The sequence below is a fragment of the Anguilla rostrata genome, chromosome 13, assembly GCF_018555375.3.
Source record: "Anguilla rostrata isolate EN2019 chromosome 13, ASM1855537v3, whole genome shotgun sequence".
NCBI lineage: Eukaryota > Metazoa > Chordata > Actinopteri > Anguilliformes > Anguillidae > Anguilla > Anguilla rostrata.
In genome coordinates this window covers 35,926,963-35,947,838 of record NC_057945.1, presented here as the reverse complement: position 1 = coordinate 35,947,838, position 20,876 = coordinate 35,926,963, and the positions used below count along the sequence as shown (strand labels likewise).

The window sequence follows — 20,876 nt, the reverse complement described above, 5'->3', positions numbered from 1 at the left end:
CTTTTTTTACTATTAAACATTTCAGTGAGATTTTTTAATAGATGGTATCATAACAAAGACAGACCAAGCGGTAATAAGATCACACAACGTCTTGTACCAGGTGCCATTAATGTAATTAACTCCAAAGATCTTTGTTAGGGCTGTTTAATTATCCTAATCACCTCATTTCATTAAGATGTGTCCCTCAAATTCTAGAGATCCAGAATATGAAAAAGACGATTTTTATAGTCTAAGGTTACAACCGGCAGTTAATTGTAATCATGTTCTTTGTATGCAAATGGAAAAAAATATTATCAGGGGCTAATTATGTTTCTTTGAAGAAAACCCTAATAGGATATTCCTTTGATGGATAGAATAATGTCATGTTCCAATGATGATTCAAGCCTGCACCTTGGAATTTACAAACAGTTGTTGCAGGTATTCTGTTGCAACCTCGTGCTCTTATCAAACTGCCTACAGTAAATCTACTATGCGGGGTCATTCCGTACCACAGAACAGGGTGAACAGAAGTTTCCCAGGAGAACAAGAGTCACATTCAACAAACAATTAGATCAGTGGGAGAGCCAGTCATTGTTATTTGAATAACATCTAATGAAAATTGCTGCTATTCTAATGCACAGAATTAGCCTCACAGCACCCAAGTTCTTTGCTATAATATCTGCCTGTTCAACATGACAATAATATTGTCAAATGTCAAGCAATATTTGTTTATACCCCAGCAGACTGGTTATATACTGTAGGCACTGTAATATTGAAGGCCTGTGAATTCATTTTCAAGTTCAAATTAAATTTGCATTATTGCCATGGACCGCATACATTTGTTATGAAAACTGTGCATACAGTATAATGTCAAAACAAATGTGATAAAGCACAATAGAAGGACATAAAACAGAAGTAATGAAAGATAAAGTCTATCACACAATTTAGAGTGGGAGGTAAAACATAATAAAATAAGATACTGAATAACAATGATATTTTAGATGTGAAGGACAAATAAAAAAATACACAGGAAGAAAAAAGATAACAAAATTAATAGACAATAATGCATCTAAAAGAAAATGCCAATATGAACTATTGATTTAACAGAAAATACCTTGCAAGAATTAAACAGCAGTTAATCTACTAGTTAAATGTCTCAATCTACGTGGATATTTGCTTTATATTCAAGCCATATTAAAAATAAATCTGGAACGAGAAATACTTATTGAATATTAACATAGAACAAGGCTGGGTATTTTTTTTTTAAACAGTGTATCTTATTTAGGGTATGAATATGTGCACAGCTTTATCATAAATGTCATATTTTATTCATGTCTCACAGTGAGTTCAGTGTAAAACTGACCCTGGAGAAGCGATGCTGAAATAAGCACGACGCATTTTGCAAGAACGACAAAAAGAAATTAAATAAATAAAAATACAAAAAAAAATACTTCTGTGTATTTTAGAAACTTGAAAGGCAGAATCGAGTTCTTCCCAAACACACCCAGGCTAATTAATAAATATGAACAGGAGCGTCTGCAACAGCAGCGATGCTGTCTTTCCCGAATGGCCCAGTTTACTGACCCGTTAGTGCAAGGAGCTCCCCTTGTCCGAGGGCGAAAATGCAAAAATTAATAATAATAAAGTGCCGATTTGTAATTTAATAAGGCCCGCATTTCCATATATGCAAATGAACATCACTCTGATACGTAACCCCCCCCCTTCCGCTGTCCTCATCTTGCACCCCAGAAACCAGAAACCCATTTAATTTGGAACGTTTTCACTTTGATGTTATTAAGCAGAGTCTGTTGCAGACGGTCCCCCTGTTTTGCATGAATCTGATGTGAGACGAGCTCATTAACGATTAAGCCCCCTTAAGATATCGGACCGGAGAGAAAGAAAAAAAAAAAAAAACGGGTGTTCTCGCTTGCTTTTTGGAGCGATATATATATATATTTATACACCGCTTAAAGGAAGAACAAGGCGGCAGGGGGGAGGGGGTGGGTGGGGGGGGTGGGGGGGCGCCCGTTGCTGATTCAGGTAAAAAAACAAGAGCGTCTGCGCCCAGGATTACACAGAGTTAGTCACAGAGAGCCTGACCGCCGTTTCAACTTCACGCTGCTTTATTTCAAAAAAAGAGAGATTCTCCGCGGCGGCGGCGCACACTACAGCAGTGGATTTTTTAGGCTAATGCGACGGGGTTTCTACGCAACGCCTCGGAGCTCAATCCCGCGACAATCGCCTCCCTCGGGTTGCACCCCGATATTTTTCTGCTGTGTTTTCCCTTCCCAGCGTGATAATTGCACGCGGGGACGTGAATTTAAAAGCGTTACTACACGCGCCGTGATGCTGATTTATTCGCCAACCCTTCTCAGCGTTTCGGATGCAGGGGGGAGTTCGGTTACCGTTATTTCACTCTTTCCACACATAATTTGTAGGCCTGACCTCTCGCCCCACCTCCATAATTTGAGCGATGCTCTCCTGTCAGTATTCGGGAGGCCCCAGCAGTTGCTCTAGGGGGGAGTGCTGAGCAGACAGAGAGACGGGTCGGCATCGATGCTAGTTTTCTGAGCTCACATACAAAGAGGAGGGCAAATGCCAGATGAACCCATAGAGCTGGTGTACATTTCCCCTCTGTAGTGGTCTGTCGCCCAGCAGACCCAACCAGACCCAATAAACAACATGAGCAGCTGCCCCGCAACCACCAGGGGGCGCCCTAATTATTATAAAATATATATTACATCTAAAAAAAAAGTTGGGCTGGGGGAGGGCAGAGGCTCAAATCAAACTCTGCTTTGCGCCCCTCAAAGCCTAGGGCCGGCACTGGTCCCCCCCAGTTTTGATGATAAGGTAAATACTCTAAATTAATTTACCACTCACAGTTTGCTATTCAGGTTACGCACTTTGCTCAAGGGTAGAGTGGCCAAGTCTCTGATGGGAATCAAATTGGCAACCTTAAGTTGAGTTACAAAGTGCAGATCCCTGTGTGTGAAATTGCACTGTGTGTGAGCAAAAGCGTTAATTGATGCAAGAGAAGTGAGTTCGGGTGTTCTGAGTGGAGCAGATGACTCTGCACCTTTAGAGAACAAGATGAAACACCACCAGCTTTCTCCCATCTAAAATATGACTCAGGGTGAAGAAAAATCTCCATTCAAAATTAAATTTAGTCCAGGAATCTGTCCCTGTGAAACATGCCCTTTAAATCTCATTACAAGTCTAAAACAGTTGTTAAGACCGAATTTTTTTGCAGTGTCTTTTTTTTTTTTTTTTTTTTTTTGCATCAGCATATATGAGCATCTGTCTGTGCACATGTTTTAGACCAAGACTCAGGTGCCTGGGCGTAACTTTTTCCTGTAACTGGAACTTCACAGAAACTTTGAGACAAACTGTCTGAGGGTATTGGGGTAGTGGTTTAGGCCACTGATACTTGATTTTTTTTAGGTGGAACGCCGTTGCCAGGCAAGATCAGCTTAATTGCTTACCGCGCAACTTAAACCCAAATTGCTGGAGGAGATATCAGGCGCGCGAGTCAGAGCTGTGTAAACTTTCCCCAGACAAGGGCGCTCCTCGAGTAAAAATAAAAAGCGATTCTGCAGCGCAAGCGTCCTCGTTAGAACCAACAGGCTCATTAGACTGGCAGCTAATGGAGGCCGCTGCGCGGAGCGCGCTAATGGTTAGCATCGCGGCGTCTCCTGACGAGATGATTTTCGCACAAACGGATGCAAGGGGCCGTGTCACAACTGCCGCTCCCAGAGAGCATCAATTAGCACGTTTCCCCTGAACGCAGCCCTACCAAAAATTACTTTAAATGAGATCATTTCGACCTCTTTATGATCTCCGGTCCCTAACGGAGAACAGGACCATAAGCAACTACTGAATAAGCCTTAAGTGCTGTTCTCAGTTTGCTTTTTTCAAAAATGTATTTATTTAAAAAATAAACCATGTGTTAGCTGTTCTGTATGGGAGACCATTTAAGGAAACCATTAAGAAAACCATCATAAGTTATACCAGTGTTTCCCAAAGTGGGGGGGGTGCTGAGTGCAAAGAGACAATGGGGAGGGGGGGGGTTAGGGGGCGGAGCCAGGATATGTGCGTGGGGGCGGCTACGAAAATTCCAATTACCAAAGGCGGGCCTGACCAAAACAGTTTGGGAACCACTGGAAACTGTTTCGCAAACTTTTTTTTGTGTTGTTTTACCAACATTATTTTCATTAATACATGATGTACATTATACATTGTTTTATCCCACCCTCTGATTGCTGTCAGAGTCCAGGGGTAAAGCAGAAAGTAAAAGCCCTGCCATGTGTTTCTTCCACCCTCATTTGCTGTGCCTCCTGGCTGAAGACTTGAGCAAATTAGCAAATCCAGGTAACTTGGAACAAAATACCGGGGAGTACATTTACTTTCTTAATATATTCTCCGTTAACTTTCTGTAAATTCCGGAATTTATAAGTCCACATTGTCCTACAACAGAAAACAACACAGGCTGTGCAATTATACTGTGTATGTTCAAAATACCAATATTGCATTAACCAATAATAATTCATTTTTAGACCCTAAAAACAGCCTGTAGTGTTGCCTCAAATAACACTTACCAAAGGTGATAGCACACAGTCAAGTTAAATTCCCAGTGTGAATAATTTGCTTTGACAAATATTAATGCAGACACAACCAGCTTCAAAAATGCACAATAGACTGTCATTTTTCATTATGTGTTTGCTTCTGTGAAAAATGTGCTGTTGCTTTTAACCAATTCAAAAAGGAAGATCATGAATTCTCTTTGGCTCATGGAAACTTTTAAATGGAAATGGCTGTATTATAATATAGTATATAATTTTTTTTACCCCGTTAACACACACACATACACACACACACACATATTACTACCTAAATATTTTTTATGAACCTGATCATTTCTCCATTCAGGTGAATCGTGGGGGAGTATTATTGTATGATTTTTAAAATATATATTAGTTAATAATATATTTAATTTAATAGCTTCATAAAATCATTTGCTTAAAATAGATAACATTTGCAAGATAATATTAACTTCCAGTTTTTCCACCAGGTACTTTTACCACTTATTTTTCCTGGACCACATTTACAACTTTCCTGGCTTCACTGGATTTATTCATGATTTTGAGAGACTGATATCTTATATCTTGTCAAAAAAAAAAGATCAAGGCTGAGTTTTTTTTCTTTCTTCTTTTCTCAGAAAATTGTGATTTATCTCGTGAAATGCAAATCGACACGTGTTCAGGCAGACGACGGGGAAAATGTCAGGGAAGCGGACGGAGAACGTGCGGACCGAAGGAAATTGTAAAATTCGGGAGCCGGGCGCTTTGTTTTTCTAATTGAGGTCACTGCAGACCGCCCCCAGATGCCCTGGCTTGAGGACACGTCCCTTCTGTCTCTATACGTCTCCCATCTCCCGCCATCTGCAGTCGGGGGTGGGGGGGGGCCTGTAGGTCAGGAGCGTCAGTCCAGGGGTGGCCAACCCCGGTCCTGGGGAGCCGCAGGGTCTGCGGGTTTTTTTTTGTTTTCACCTTAAATACAAACAACCACTCAGTTAACTCCCCTCAACTGGTTTATTTTGTCTATGTAATCAACTGCTTTAATGGATCGATTAAGTGCCGAGTTAAAAACAAAAGCCAGCAGACCCTGCGGCTCTCCAGGACCTGGGCTGGCCACCCCTGGGGTCTAGTCTTATCTGAACAGGCCACGTTTTGGAAACAGGTTTTTGTTCTAGCCCAGCACTTTCTGCCACCTGATTCTTCTCGTCAGGTTCTTGATTGAAGACCGTGATTAGCTAATTAGTTGATTCAGGTGTCGTAGCGCTGGGATTAAAAACCAAAAACCGGCCCCCACCCCGGCACTTTTCGGATAAGATTAGACACCCCCTGCTGCAAATGAACTGGGCTCAGCCCAGAAACAGAATGTGTCCCGTCAAATTTACTGTCACGCCAATCTGGTCCACATTATTATGTGACAGTGCTGATGGCTCACTTCTGAATAGTTTTGATGCGATTTTTAAAAAAGATATTAAAAAAAAAAAAAAAAAAAAAAATTATTTTCTGACAAGACTGGGTGTTACACTCTGCCAGTGGTGTAAAATTCAGGTTCGAAAAGTTAAAAGCCCCCCCCCTCAGTATTTTGTTCCAATAACTTGAACTTGCTAATCAGCACAATTCTTCAGCCAGGAGGTAGAGCTAATTAGTGAAATTAGCTGGCTGAGCTCATGGGTGTCAGTAACTTTTACTTTCTGACCCCTGGACTTTCCACCCTCTGCACTCAGCTATGTTGTTTTCCCCCCCTCCCACTGAAGTGTCATGCCTGAGTGTGTCCATGTGCCTTGAACCCTCCACACCTGCACTAATTGGGAAGTACCTGCACCTGTGCCTTTTGGGGAATCACACTCACCTGGTCTTCACCTGTCATGTTTTATTCATTTATTTATTTATTTGTTTATTTTTTTTTTAAATTTATACACACCACCCTGCTGCTGTCAGCCAGAGTAGGGGTGGGAGTGGGAGTGGGGGCACAGGTATTTTTGTTTTGTTTTGTTTGTGGATTTCCTCTGTTTTCGGACTTGGTTTTGTTTGTTGTGTTTTAGCTGTTTGTAGGCAGGTTGGGGGGGGATATTTCAGGTTCGACTTCCCATTGGGGGGAGGCCTGAATTCCCCCCCCCCCCTTTTTTTTTTCTTTAGTCTTGCTGTTAGACCACTCCTGAGACTAATCCTTTTGGGTGACTTGTAATACAATTCCTTAGTTTAATTTCTGCATTTGGAAGGATTCTTCTCTTATTGCACTTGTGGTTATTGGCACTACCTGCAAATTGAAATGTTTTTTGGGCTACAACACTAGGGCATTGCGGGGTAAATACCCAACTGTTTAAGTTTAATAGAGAATAAATCCAGGCTACCACATGCCAGATCATATTATGAATGGTGTTGGCTTTAATAAAAAAAAAACATTTTTAATTCTGCCTACAGAGAATATCACATTCGGTTAAAACAAGGATTGCATTTGTATATAAAGCCCTTTTAAAAAATTAAATTACAAATCTGTCTTTGTGCCATTGTTGTCCACAGAAGGCCCCAGTGTCCCCCTCAGAGGGGGTGTGGGAGAGTGGGTAATTAGAGCCTGCCCCAAAAATGCTCCATGCCCTGGCAGGCAGGGGTGTCACAGCTACAAATGCAGGAGATTCAATTTTAGATACTGCTTCAAACTGGCAAAAAAAAAAAGACAGGTCCTCAAACCCCAGCTCGGGATCCAGGCATGTGGAGTCTGCCAATTAGGAGAAGCCCTGCGAGAGCTTGTCCATAATCAGTGAGCGGCATAGCCTGGATTTGAACCCGAAATAAAGAGCTCAAGTCAAAAAAAAAAAAAAAAAAATTCGGTGGGAGGCATAGCCTGGATATGAACTCGTAATGAAGATATCAAAAAATATTTAAAAAATCATCCTTGGCAACTGAGTCCATTACTCGAGGCAGAGTGGGGAGAAGGAAAAAAATTGAGGATGTAAAATTGACAGTCTAGCTTCTCTTCCAGTGCTGCTGTTCGTTCTCTCTTGGGTGCTTGCTGCCTGTATTACCGCAGCTAAAACTCATGGAAGGATTGATTTGTTTCTGTACCAAAGCTCGATCGTTTTTAACACCACCTTAATTGCCCTCACTCCATAACGAGATGTTTTCATTTCATACATTTCTATTATTTTTTTGACATTTAATGGATAGAATGGGTGAGGCATCCTAGAGGATTTGAGTATACAGTATAGTGCTCATAACCTGTATAGTGCTGAAAAATATTTTTTTTAAATATTTTTAAAAATAAAATAATACTCTTAATGTTGTCATTTATTAGGTACTACCCACTGATCAATACTACAATGGTAGCTGGGTTTATTTACATAAAAAAAAAAAAAACCTAACCTGCATTAATTAAGTGGTTAATCTTATAAATATGTAACATGGGTAATGCAAACTTTGTTTGAACCTCCTGTTTAAATATCTTCATAGCCTCAGTCAGAAAGGCTACCACGAACTCTTGAGATGATTACGAAACTATTACCTTGCCCAGAAGTTATTTTCACCAAGTGAGCCAAGTGAGTGTTAATGTTTTAGCATTTTATTTGTTTTGTACTTTACCAACAACAAAAAAAAAAGTTTAAAAAAATAAAATACAAGGCATAGTAGCTTTGGTTACTGTGTCTTCAACAGGCTTCCCTGAGCCCCCTTTCTTCATTAAAAAAAAAAAACTGACTGCATTATTTGACAAATAATAAACTTTTAATCACGGTATAGAATTCCACGTAAAGGAAAGTCTTTAAATGGGAAAGATGAATTATTTTCAGGGGCAAATGTCATTTACTATGATTAGCCTAGAGAAGGGGAGAATGGGAGAATTTAAAAAATAAAAATAAATTGTGTTTCAACTTAAGTAAAGACAACGTCCAAACAGAGCGAACGTCTCCTCGTATCCATCAAAGCGAAACCATTCGAACACAAGCAGTTTGGCGTGTTGATCCGACAGCCGGCTTGAGGTAAATCTAATCTGGTCCACAAGCGTTTATTAGGAATGTGATGTGGGTTTATGAACGCCTGTGTTTGCGGTATTTGTATTTGTGTATTTGTATTTTGCCTAGTTTAACCGCAGACGCTGCCGAGTCATCCCTGTGTGTGAATTGAACCGACTCCCCTGCTGGGGTCTGCAGTTCAGCCAGGAGAAAGGGTGGGGTGGGGGGGCAGTGGGGGCTTAGGGTTTCGTGCCAGAGCTTCCCAGTGATTCGTGGGGGCCGAGGAAAATATTTATGCGAAATGATGAACGTGTTTGCAAGCATTTGAAGTGCCCCACCCGAATGCCCGTTTCCATGAAGCGAGGGTGTTCCGGGGCCTTGCAGTCTACTGAGCGGGGGGGGGGGTTCTGTTTTTTTTTCGGGGGGCACCTTTCCCCTCCCTGAGAACTGCAGACATAATTCAGCTCGTTGCGCTGCTCCGTGTGCAAATGATCTTGTTTGCCTAAGGACGGCGAGGGGAGCGCTAAGTGCTTCACCTTAAGCCCCCCAAGCTCCCCAGACAGCCATTTTAAATCTAAATTCGTACACAATGTTCTGATGTTCTCACCCGGCAAAACATTTAATCCGCTCCTGATCTGACCCTTCTGGGGCACAATTTTTGCTGATTTGACCCTTCTGGGGCACAAATCATCTTCAGGGGGATGCTGTTCTCCTCATTTGGGGATTTCGCTTTCAAAATGAACCCCCGGCTCCACTCCCTGTAGCCAGTGAGATTCCCTTCGAGTTTTTTCTGGCTCTCGTAACATTTTTGATTTGCTTTCATCGAAAAAAGATAAACGAGTCAAGCACCTTCTATACACCGATCTGGCTTACGTGTGTAATTTTATGAAATGTTGATTATCGACCATAATAATTCACCGACGTTTAATTCACAAATGTTAGCACGGGTTCTCCTTTGCGCTCCGATCCCACAAGGATAGTTTGCCCCTAATCGCTCGATTACTGCCACTAACTCCGGTGGGCCTGACTGAACACAGTTCCTGTGTTCCAGGCTTGTTCTGCCTGCGCAACGAATGTGAAATCAGCCCAGAAAAATGGGTCCCAGCCTGGGTACTTGGGGACTCCTGTGTACGTCCTTGTGTACGCCGGTTTTTGCTGCAGCCAATCTCGTGCTTAATTAGGGGTGTTGTGAACGCGTTTTCGTGTCCTTTCAGAATTCGTTCCTTAAACTTGTTAACACGATGCAGAATTGGCTTGCTATCATTTTCGTCATCTCAGGATTCTTGTTGTATACCAAATGGCTAGTTTTAGTGGCCAGGTGTCCACACTTTTACCAATTAGGAGCCTATTAATTCAACTTCAGTCTTTGATTTGATTAGTTAAGACATTTTTTTGCGTCTCTTTATGTAATGATTTGCAATATGTCACAATGTGAATATGGGACAGCGATTCTTCACGGCATGCATAGCCGGTTCTGGCATAATGTGGTTTAGGAGAGCAAATAACCCCTCAAAATATATGAAGTCTAATTAACAAAAATGAACAGCTTGTTAAAAGTCTGGGGTTGCAATTGGGGTTTGAGAATAAAGTGGTCATAACTTTCAAAAGACTGTGTTTGAAAGCTTACTGATTTTATTTTCTCAAAAAAAAAACAAAAAAAAAAAAAACATTTGAACGAGGTATATTCCATGGAAGGCATCACTACTTTCTTTAAAATATTATTCATATTTGTATATATATTTTTCAGGGAATGGGTATTTACTATTTATGACTTGAGCTTTCTGTCTCTCAGGGTTATACTTTCCTCCTCAGGGGAACTGCTGCACTTTCATCCCTGATCTTAACATTTGTGCGTGCGTTCAAGTTGCTCTGGATCAAAGCTCAAACACAATAAATCTATGTAGTTCTGGAAGAGCGTTTTCGGGGGATAGCATGTTTTACATAAACAAATGTCCATGGGATTGCAGGTATACACACTAACAACTGGTGTCACCACCCCCTTTCATTTTTGTTAGTTTTTTGTTATTTGGTAAAGGAATCAAAGTTGCGCTTGAGCAACTGAAGAGTTCAGGCCCGAATCACGGTATACCTGAATCCAGAATCAGTGCAGCTGAGGAGGAGAACATCACCTTCGCACTCTGAGGGGAGGGTGGGAAGGGGGGGGGGGGTAGTTGTCAAAGTAGCATCCTGTGGTGGGTAGCTATGGATCCCCCCCCCCCCCCGCCCCGCCCCACCCCACCCCCAAGGGGCAATCCTAAATGGTAGAGGCTGAGGCAGCAGAGATATGTATTACCTGAACAGAGGCACGAACACGGAAAGAACCCCAGGGGCTTCTGTGGAAGCAGGAGAAGCAGGAACCCCGCCTCCACCCCCCCATTTCATCAGATCAACGCCTGAATAAAGAGCTCCTACCCCCGAATGCTCACGTCCTCCTTACGGTCCGGATGACCTTCCAGAACGAGAGTCAGATCTGCCCGAGAAGCCTGGTGCTTCTCCATCAGTCACACAGTCACAGGCTCTCACGTCCACCCTGTTCCCCAGCCAGGCTAGGAACGATGGTAGCTCGCTAACGCTACACCTTCATAGACATTACACCACTGCAGGAGCTTTCCATCAAACTCACACTAAAGGTTAAAGGGCATAACTGCAGACAATTAGCAACTGCGCCTTCGTACATTTGCTTGCAATATTACACGGAAACTAATGTGGTGGATTTTTAAAAAATGTTAGTTCATGGTTAAAATGTATACATTTAAAAACCATATAATGTAAATGCAATACATTTACATAAAATTTATAACGTGAATGTTCTCTTGCATAATGCAATAAAAAAGGCACCGTATTTTAATCCACCCGAAGGACTTCAGAACGTGGCAGGGCATTCACGCGCGATGGTTGTTTCATTGCCGAAAGCTTCGCAACCTTATTTTAAAATGCGTATTAAAGAGAAAACCCTCCCCCCGTTTTCAAGCAAGGGTATCAACACGACGAATTATGTAGATCAAAATACATTTACATACATCAGCAATTTTTATTTTTTAATTTTCACTGCAAGAAAACTGAAGGGTGAAAGGTCACCATCTGAAGCCTAAACGACAGAACCGACATGCGTTGCCTCTGCATTCTGGTCCTTCTCGGGGGGGGGCCCCAGGCCCTGCTGTACCCCCGTTCTTGGTGGATACGTCTTCGGGGTAGGAGTGTTCGCTGGCTGAACCTCCCACTCAGCCGCCAGTCGCTAAACCCACACCGCCACCGGCCTCCCCCTCCCACCACCCTGGCAGCTCGACTGTGAATCTGATAATCCATCCCTTCTCTCTCCCCCTCATACCCCCCCCGCCTCCCCTCCCCTCCCAAACACCCCCCAACAAAAATGACAACACGACAATGCTGGGGATATAGATAAAGAGGACGGCCGTCGTTTAGAATTCAGTCAAAGCCACCGCAATCCAGACTGAGGCGGAAATCTGCTTATGCGAAACGAAACCGTTTGGAACGTCTAGAAGGCGAGTTTATTGTAACTCGCTGATTTTAATTACGCCGGTTCCTTAAAGACATCGAGTGACGGATAGATGGGGGGAAAAAAATGTTCTTCTGTTGTTTTTGGGCGCACGAAAGGGGTTATACAACGGTCATTTATCTGAAATTTACCTTGTCGTTCACGTTTCATTTGCTGCTTCGACGTTTTATAGATACGGTAGGTTGCTGAAATTAACCTCACAACACGTGTTTTGTTGGACACGGCAAACTCAAATTATCAACTGAAATTTGGTTACACTAGTATGATATGACCACCTAAACACTTCTTGGATCCCCCCCCCCCCAAGGGGGGTTGTGCTTAAACAATGAAAGGGATGCTTTTACACCTTGAAATTATATTGTTTTTTTCTTCCCCTGAGAGTAATCTGTGCCTTTTAAAAGTGCTCACAGGCAAACTGTCAGGACTGATCTGAAGATGGGTGCATGATGAATTCGTCAATGAATAATGAGTCTTCAACAGAAAATGCCGTGAAAACCATCTAATTTAAGGAGACTTCTGCTATTTGTTAAGGCTTTCCCAAGCGACCCTTGCGTGTTGTTTTTTATTTTATTTGGGCGAGCGCTTGACTCACTGAGTCACAAACATTTAGACACGGCATGTCAGCCTCGTAGGCTGGTCGTGACGGTGGTCTCTGGATTCTGCATGCACGCATGCACATCTACTCCTCGCACAGACACATCAGACACGTCACCCTGATGGTCCCCCCCCCCCCCGCTCACTCTCACACCACCCCCCAGCTCGTCTTTTGCATGGACAGAAAGAAATGCAACTGTGACTGACCATTTAAAAAAATACATGAGCAGCTACTCTGTGTTTGCATGTGCACGCGCTTGTGTGCATGCCCGTGTGTGTGTGTGTAAGCCATTTCTTAAAGGTGTCAATGGTGTCCACAGATCCACACTGCCGATCTGTTTCTCAACTTTCTCTCCCAAACTCATTCTGCATCCGGGTCAAAACTTTCAGTGGGGCAGTTACTCTACACTGGCTGCTGCTGCGTGTTTCGCTGCACGTAGTGGATTCTCCAAAGCGAAATAATTATTGTGTGTTTGATAATGAAAAACAAGGCTGTGCATTTTAGAGCATCCCTTACTCTCAATTTGGCATGAATGGGTTCTTAACCTCATCCCACCAACAGTCTAACAGGCTTTTAAAAAAAAGTGTACAAATAACAAACCATTAAAGGGCTTAATAGAAGAATTCAAGCAAATAAGTGTTAAGTTTGTATTTGGTTTTGTTGTGCACACACAATTTCACCCAGACTGCTCATCAGAGCAGTGATCTAATGCTATGCAATATCCTATTGTAACAGCAATGTAATACTGTGACTTTAATTAGAATTATTTTTTTTTATTTTAAATATGTAATGTTAGAGGAGAAACAAACTTTTAAAACACACGCGTGAACACACACACACACACACACACACACACAGTATATACGCATACGTTCGTATTCCGCATTAGCATACCGGGAGCAAAGAAAGTTCAGGCAGAGGGGAAACTAAGTTGCTAAGCAACAGTATCTCACACTTCATCAGGTGATTATACTGGCTTCTAATCATCTGAAACCATATTCTTTTCATCCACGCCTACATCTGGAGCTCAGTTTTAGACTCATCTTTTTTAAAAACGCGTCACGCTAACGAAGGCCAATGCTAACACTGCACTTACATCCGACTTCATATCTAAAAATCTAAGTGTGTAAACACTTTCCACACATTCCCTTTCACGTTTTGCTGATTTTAAAAGGACAAAAGGATTCTACTTTCCGCTCCCCTCTCTCCCCCCCACAGCATCAGTGTTAATTCCATCTATCATATTGCAACTTGGCTGAGGGGCTAACATTTCCAAATGGACCCAAGCGTGAAAGTGCCGTATATTATTTTAGGCACCATCTATAATGAGGTAACGTGTTGCTTGAAATCCAGTGGGACTCTCCGCGCAAAAAAAAAAAAAAAAAAAGACACATTGGATGCTCTCGATAAGGAATCGCCCGATGTTCTGACAGTCCAGTGGCAAAACTAACGAATCGTCTCAAGCGAAATCGCACGACTCGTCAAACGCCCCCCCCCTCCCCACTCCCCCCCCCGTGCGCTCGGCAGAAGGGAAGTTTGCGCGCCAACTCAAACAATCGGTCCAGTTAGTCAGGGGCTCATTACATCACCTCACTTCGTCTAGAGGTTTTAAAAGTTACCGTGGTTACCGCGAATTCGCCCCCAGACTACGTGAGGTGAGCCAATGTAGCACGGATCGTTAGCGTCGCTAGGTGTTTTGTGTACCGTCCCAGCAGAAAGGGTTTCAATAGGATCCCCGGTGCGTCTCCGCAGTGGAACCCTATCTGGCTCAAAGGGTTCCATGTCGGGGGAAAATGGTTCAATCTGTGAGCGTTTCGCGAATTCCATCCCTACAATACAGGGTTCCATAAAGAGATTTTTTTCAAAAATCGTTCCCCTATGGAGACAGGCCAAGCTCTTTATTCCCAGAGAGTCTAGCACTTCAGAAAATGTTTGAAGTGAATATTTACAGGTTTTACAGTGACACATTGCTAATGTGTAATCTCATAGAATTTCTTTAAAAAAAAAAAAAACAAACTTGTCACAAAATTGTTTATTTTTTTGCATAGTTCACATTTACGTTAAAAGAGCGGCACTTTAATCGCGGCTCTGCTTGGAGAAAAACGAGGGCAATCGCACCGATTCGGTTAAGGGACAGCCGAGCGGCTAATGAATTTCAGGGTCACGGTGCCACAGGCAAAGAGAGTCGGGGGTTAAATATAGCACGACTCTAATTGAGTCACCTGCGAGGAGGGCCAAATGAGCGGGAATTAATTGGCTTTCAGGAGACGTCTCAAGGTCATTTCATACTTTCCAGAGCCGCTTCCCGATGACTGCAGCTGTGGACGTGTCCACTCACACCACGCACTGGCCAGCATTAGAGCCTGTGCCTGTGGCAGAGGGCAAAATGTTTAACGGGGTGGATTATGGGAAGCAGAAGTGTACGTGGAGCTTAGGTTGCGGATAATGCACTGTGAGGCTTTGGGCTTCAACAGCCCCTGCACATGGCAAGAGCTATCTATCAGGAGCTATCTATTGTATTTTTAATTCAGTCTGTCGGTTGCTGTTCGGTTTTATTTTCCTTTAGTTTTACACCAAAACAAAAGCACACAAGGTCAAGAACTCACATAAAAAAAAGGGTAAGGACTAAGACTAAATATTTTACAATAGTTCAGCGATGAAGCTCACAGCCCCTGAACCATGCTAAGTGATGCAACATATCACTTCGCAACTTCATCGACAAAAATAAAAATATCAAGGAAACAAGATCCAAACTCCTTGTAAACAAACGGCAGGCTCTGTCCAGGGCCTTTGGATTTTGTTTTCTGAGAATGTTCCGGATTTATGTGAAACCTGCTAGTAAGCTACATGTCTTACGTGAGTTTAACTGAATTTTGGTGTCATCTCCAAAAAGAGAACATTTTTTTTTGAGTTGTAGGCATGTCAGCACACAGCAGCCAGGTTGTATTTCCAGCCTCTACTTTCCCCCTTGATGTATTATTTTTATTTCAGCGTTGGTTGGGGGATTATCTCTTGCTCTGTGTTTTTGTCAAGACTTACATTTTGGAGTCTGTCCAATAAATAAATAAATGAATGAAATAAAACTGAAAAAAATAAAACTGCATGTGGCAAAAATGACTTTCAAACAAAAACAAAGGCGAGCATCGGGCAGCAAAGACACCCCCTGCCGGCTCTTCCATCAGCGAGGGCAGGGATTAGCAGTGCTTTTGAGAAACAGCAGCAGTGAAACAGTGCTGCTGATAAGCCAGCATTAGCAAAAGGATGCGCTTCCTCCTCCAGGCATTAGAGGGCGCTGCCTTGCGTCCGCCGCGGTGACGTTCCACGCGGTGCGGGGCATGCTGGGAACGAGCCACAGGCTCTCTGTCTCGCGGCACGCGTTCCCCCTGAAGCTCGCTCTCGCCTCTTCATCCCTCATTCAGTCAGTCAGGTGTGGCTGCGCTTTTTCCGGCTGTGTCCCCTCCTGCACGTCGTGTTTAGGGTATAACGCTAATGCTAAGCTACGCTAAGCTGAACTGGAGAATTTTTGTGGCTTGACATAAGCATGTGTGGGAGGTCAACAAACTAAGGTTTACACCGATTTGTTAATCACCCCCTAAGTCCACTGAACCAGTGCGTAGGTGAATACCTGACATGTGTTAAACCCACAGTTGGCTGATACACTATTGCTATGCTCCGATTAATTAACAATTGTTTCAAATGATGTCAAGAAAATAAATTAAAATAAAAATTTCAAACCAGGATTTTTTTTTTTCTTTGGATGCATAATTTTAGAGCAACTGAACAATGCAAAATATCAATTTAAGAGATGCAGATTAAATGGGTCACGCAGCATGTCTGGAGTCCTTGAAAATCCTTAAATTCCTCTCAATGTGCCCCTAAGAATGGTAGCATTAGCAGACATTGTTAATGACTATGCATTACTGGAGTATGAATGCAGCCTAAGAAAGTTAGCATTAGCACACCAGGCTAATTACAGTGCTTTACTGAAATAGAAGTACAGCCTAAGAACATTAGCATTAGCAGACAGTGCTAATGACTGCGCTTTACTGGAGCACCAGCACCGTCCAAGAGCGTTAGCATCAGCAGACAGTGCTAATAACTGCTCCCTACTGGAGTTACAAATACAGCCTGGCCGTTTCCGTCCTGTGCGTTCGCCCTCCTGTCCTCTGTCCGCTTCGCTGGGTTAATGTCTGCCGCTCCTCTCACACCCCCCCCCCGCCCCCCGACTGCCGGGAACCCCCCCTGGGGAGCCAGGATTGCGCGATAACGGTCTGAAATGATAGCGTGGCCCAGGAGAGCACTTGACACGCGATATATATCTCTCCCCTCGATCGACAGTCACGGCAACAAAAAAGGCTGGGGATAAACAAGCGCGTAGCCGAGAGGTCGGCAGGGAAAATATACCCCCCCCCACCCCCCCCCCCCTTGCCCAGAGGAAGGCCCCGCTTCCCTTTTGTGTTTATCGCGCGTAGAGACGGGGCGCTATCAAACCATCGCCGTCACGGACGGGAAGGCGCACGGACGCGGCGTCCATTATCTGCGGCTCGCATCGGCGGAGGGCTCGTCTGGCGCGCAGCGCTCTGCCTCGGATCTTTTCGGGCAGCCCGATTTTTTTTACCCTCTGCTTATCTGTCGAATTTGCATCGTGTCCCGGATTTCGCAGACGTGCTTTTGTCCAAGGCGCTTCGACGTTTCGGCCCAGATAAAACCCAACGCGTCATTTAAGTGTCAACCTAACAAGGCCGTCAAAGGAGTATAATAGGAGACGAAGCATTTCCTAATACCGACCACAATGGGCAGCGTTTAATTTTGTCGTCAAGCATTCTTTTTCCCACTACAAAACAAGACACTTGAGCCTCTCGCCCAATGCATGCTGGGATAGGATCCAGCAGCCCCCGTGACCCTCACCAGGAATCAGCGGGTATAGATAATGGATTGAATAGACACTTGAGTAAGTTTGTGATATTTTTAAAGGGATAGTTCTTTCTAGGGTTTCTGACCAGCCAGCTTTACAATGGTAGGCACACAAGACAATACTCACACCGCAATAGGATTTCTATCCCGACAGAGGTCACAACAGGATATGCCCGTGACACAATATTTTTTTAAACTGATCTTCCGATTTATTGACCATTATGAATTTACTCAAATCACTGCCAAACAAGTGGTTAAGAACAAATGGCTTGCTTTATAAAGAATGTGCAAAGACAGTTACACATGAAGTGTACACCATTTGTAAACGACTTTAACAACCATCAATACCACCTAATAAAGCAGCCCCAAAGAAAGCATAGCATCGCTGCACAGCAAGCTGCTATGGATATATGCGAAGCGTATTTTCTAAATGTCCGGGCTCAAATCGAAAGCACACCCTAAAACATGAAATGGTACCAGAATTCCCCCAAGAAAGTGGACCGCCTCTTCAAGTGAAGGACACAGTAAATGATTCTAGAAGTTGTACGTGTCACGAAAACTGGTGGCGAATCCCCCCCCTTCTCATTTACATGGGAAATGGGCGCCCATCCCAGTGGCCCAGTTCTATCATTATCTCATCCTTTCCTACCGTCTTTCTATTATCCTGTGCACTCGCGTTAGCAGGTCACCTTTTTCCACGAGAGTTACTTAAAAAAAAAAAAAAAACTTTTTTAAAACTGAAATAAAATAAGCAAACCCGCTTGGTGAGACGCTGTCCTATTTCATCAGACGATGAAGGACAACCTTGGGAGAGAGAGAGAGAGAGAAAACGGCGAGTTTGGCGGGTGACGCGCGGCCGCTCTCCGGGGCCGGTGGGTTTGTCAGAGTTCCCGTCAGAACACACGACGGGGTCGACTGAACCTGAAAGACCCGTCTGACGCGGCGGGACGCGGGGGTCGCCGAGGCGCGACGACCGGTTGCTAGGCGCGTCGCTGTCGACCTTGGGCGGCCGCGCGATCTAATCCGCAGAGGTCAGACCGCCGCGAAGCAGGAAGCGGGAGGACCGAAACGCGGAGCGGACCCGCCGATGGGCAACTGCTCTAACCCCTTCCTCACCGAAACCTTTCATACGTTACATGTATTTAGCAGACGCTCTTATCCAGAGCGACTTATACAACTTTCTTTTGCTTAGCACTTACATTGCATCCATTCATACAGCTGGATATATACTGAATTACCCATTACACTACGATGCCGCCCTACAGTTAATACTCCAGAGGCGGTCTTGATTATGTGATGACCCACACTATTTTAAAAAAAAGAAAAAGAAAAAAAAAGGACGTTATAAAATGGGTTTGAAAGTTTAACAGATACTATACGGTGTTGAAATGCATTGAATTTAAATGGTCTTTGAGCGGCCATCGTGCCACGTGCTTGTATTTCATACTATGACATCACTGTGTTGATGTGCTATTTATACCATGACTTTGTTTTCATTGATGTACCGTCCTGTCTTGTGCATAAAATCACCGAGATAACCGGAACAGATGGGCTCGTGTTTCCTGCGGAGCTGAGGTCCACCAGCGAGGCCAAAATATATTTAAATAAAACAAATAAAACAATACAATATAATATTCAACCACACACGTTCCTGCCAGAGAGCTAATTAATGCTGATTAGCGGCCAGAGGATTTGATCAAAGATCCTGGCGGGGTCCTCGGGTCTCCCGATCGCTCTTTCATCCGCGCGCGTTTAAAATTCATGTCCAGCTGTGCACGCGCACCCCAGAACGGTACCGAAAAGGCAAACGGTCAAAAGTGCGGCTCTGAACGCTCCACAGGCAGTGCAGTGTATAGAAGCAGATCCATACAGCAGATGGAAGCTGGAGTGGTGGACGATCAACGCAATTCTTGTGGGCAGCAGCAAGCGAGCATGCAAAAGCAGCACTGGAGAAGTCTGTCTGTTGGCTTCAAAAAGGGGCTTCATTTTTTTCTTTCTTTCTTTATGTATATATGTATATTTGTACGTGTGTGTAGTGTCATGCCGTTGTGTCTTTTTTTATTAAATGCCCAATAAAAATATATTCACAAAAAAAGGGTGCTTCATTAGAGATATGTGCATGTGATTGGTTGTGTATGAGAACATGTAGTTTGTACGTGATTTGGTGAGTATGAAAACATATAGTTACTGAAGCTGACCAATGGTCAGCCGCAGCTAGAGTTTCCTGACTGAACTTGCTTCAGTCATTCAGACTCATTTCTTCAGACCCTACCCACCGCTCATATGCATGGAAAAAATACATACCAGCATATATGGATGCATGTGGCCTCGTTTATATAAATGTTCTTGGACTTAAACGCAATCCGAAGATCATTTTCAAAGTTATGCTTACGCTTGACGCCAAAAAAAATTGCTTGCATTGATTTAAACTAGCATATCTGCATTTTACGCACAGGTTACATATAAATCTCAAATTTACTTCAGTTTGAACTCACGTGAGCAATTACCCCATCTGGTGAATGGCGAATAACAGCCTGGGAAAGTAGCAGTCCCAGGAGTGCGCCGTGTTTGGTTGCTGCATGGAGAGAGAGAGAGAGAGCGCGCACCCTCACCAACACGAAATTAAATAAACAAAAACACCGTCACCCTTCCACTCACGGGTTCCAGGCAAAAACAACAAACTAAAATAACAAAGACAAAATAAAGCAAAACTGAGCGGCAACTTGTCAGTTCACTGCTTTTCAGAGGCGACGTACTTCCTTGTTGTGTCCTGCTCGGACAGATCAAACCAAATTACACGAAACTCAAAAAGTCGCTCTCTCTGTGGGTGCTCCCGGTCTCGGCCCATGATTAGTTAATGCAACACAGGTGCGCGTGCTCTCTCCACCAGCCGGCGCAGCCGAGACCAATCCGCTTGTTCGGCCGACCGAATGCCACACAGCCATTTTCTTGTCATTGGCCACACTCGTCATGTCTAAAATTAATTAATTGTTATTCTTAATTATGGATTAATTACTCTCATAGCACAAATTGTGGATTTGCATGCATCGCTCAGATATGCAGTACATCCACATAACCAGCAGGTAATTAACTTGGGTCTCGTGTAAACGTTATGTAGAAAGTCATAACCATGCCAAAACGGGATTTTTTTATATTAGCTTCTTAGTTGTGTTTTTCTGCATACGCCTCTATTTAAGATTATATTTGATTGTGAGACCATTTTAGAAATTAGTCCGCTGGTGTTCACAATAGCTTCTCCTGACTGCCATCTCCAGATGGATGATCTGTTTTATATGCGATGTCACATTTTACAGAGGAAAGTTTACCTAAACTCAAATATTCAAAAATATACCGAA

General features: G+C 43.4%; 1 long non-coding RNA gene across 6 annotated transcripts in view; it reads right to left on the bottom strand.

Moving 5' to 3' along the window:
* The window catches only part of LOC135237845 (uncharacterized), a 37,971-nt gene extending 17,579 nt beyond the window's left edge, over window positions 1-20,392 (bottom strand). For 5 of the 6 annotated variants that reach the window (XR_010324938.1, XR_010324939.1, XR_010324937.1 and 2 more), the window contains exon 1: window positions 20,016-20,392. This is a non-coding gene — a long non-coding RNA (uncharacterized LOC135237845). The remainder of the gene's footprint in view (window positions 1-20,015) is intronic. The other variant, XR_010324936.1, reaches the window with a different exon arrangement.
* Window positions 20,393-20,876: the final 484 nt, after the last annotated feature.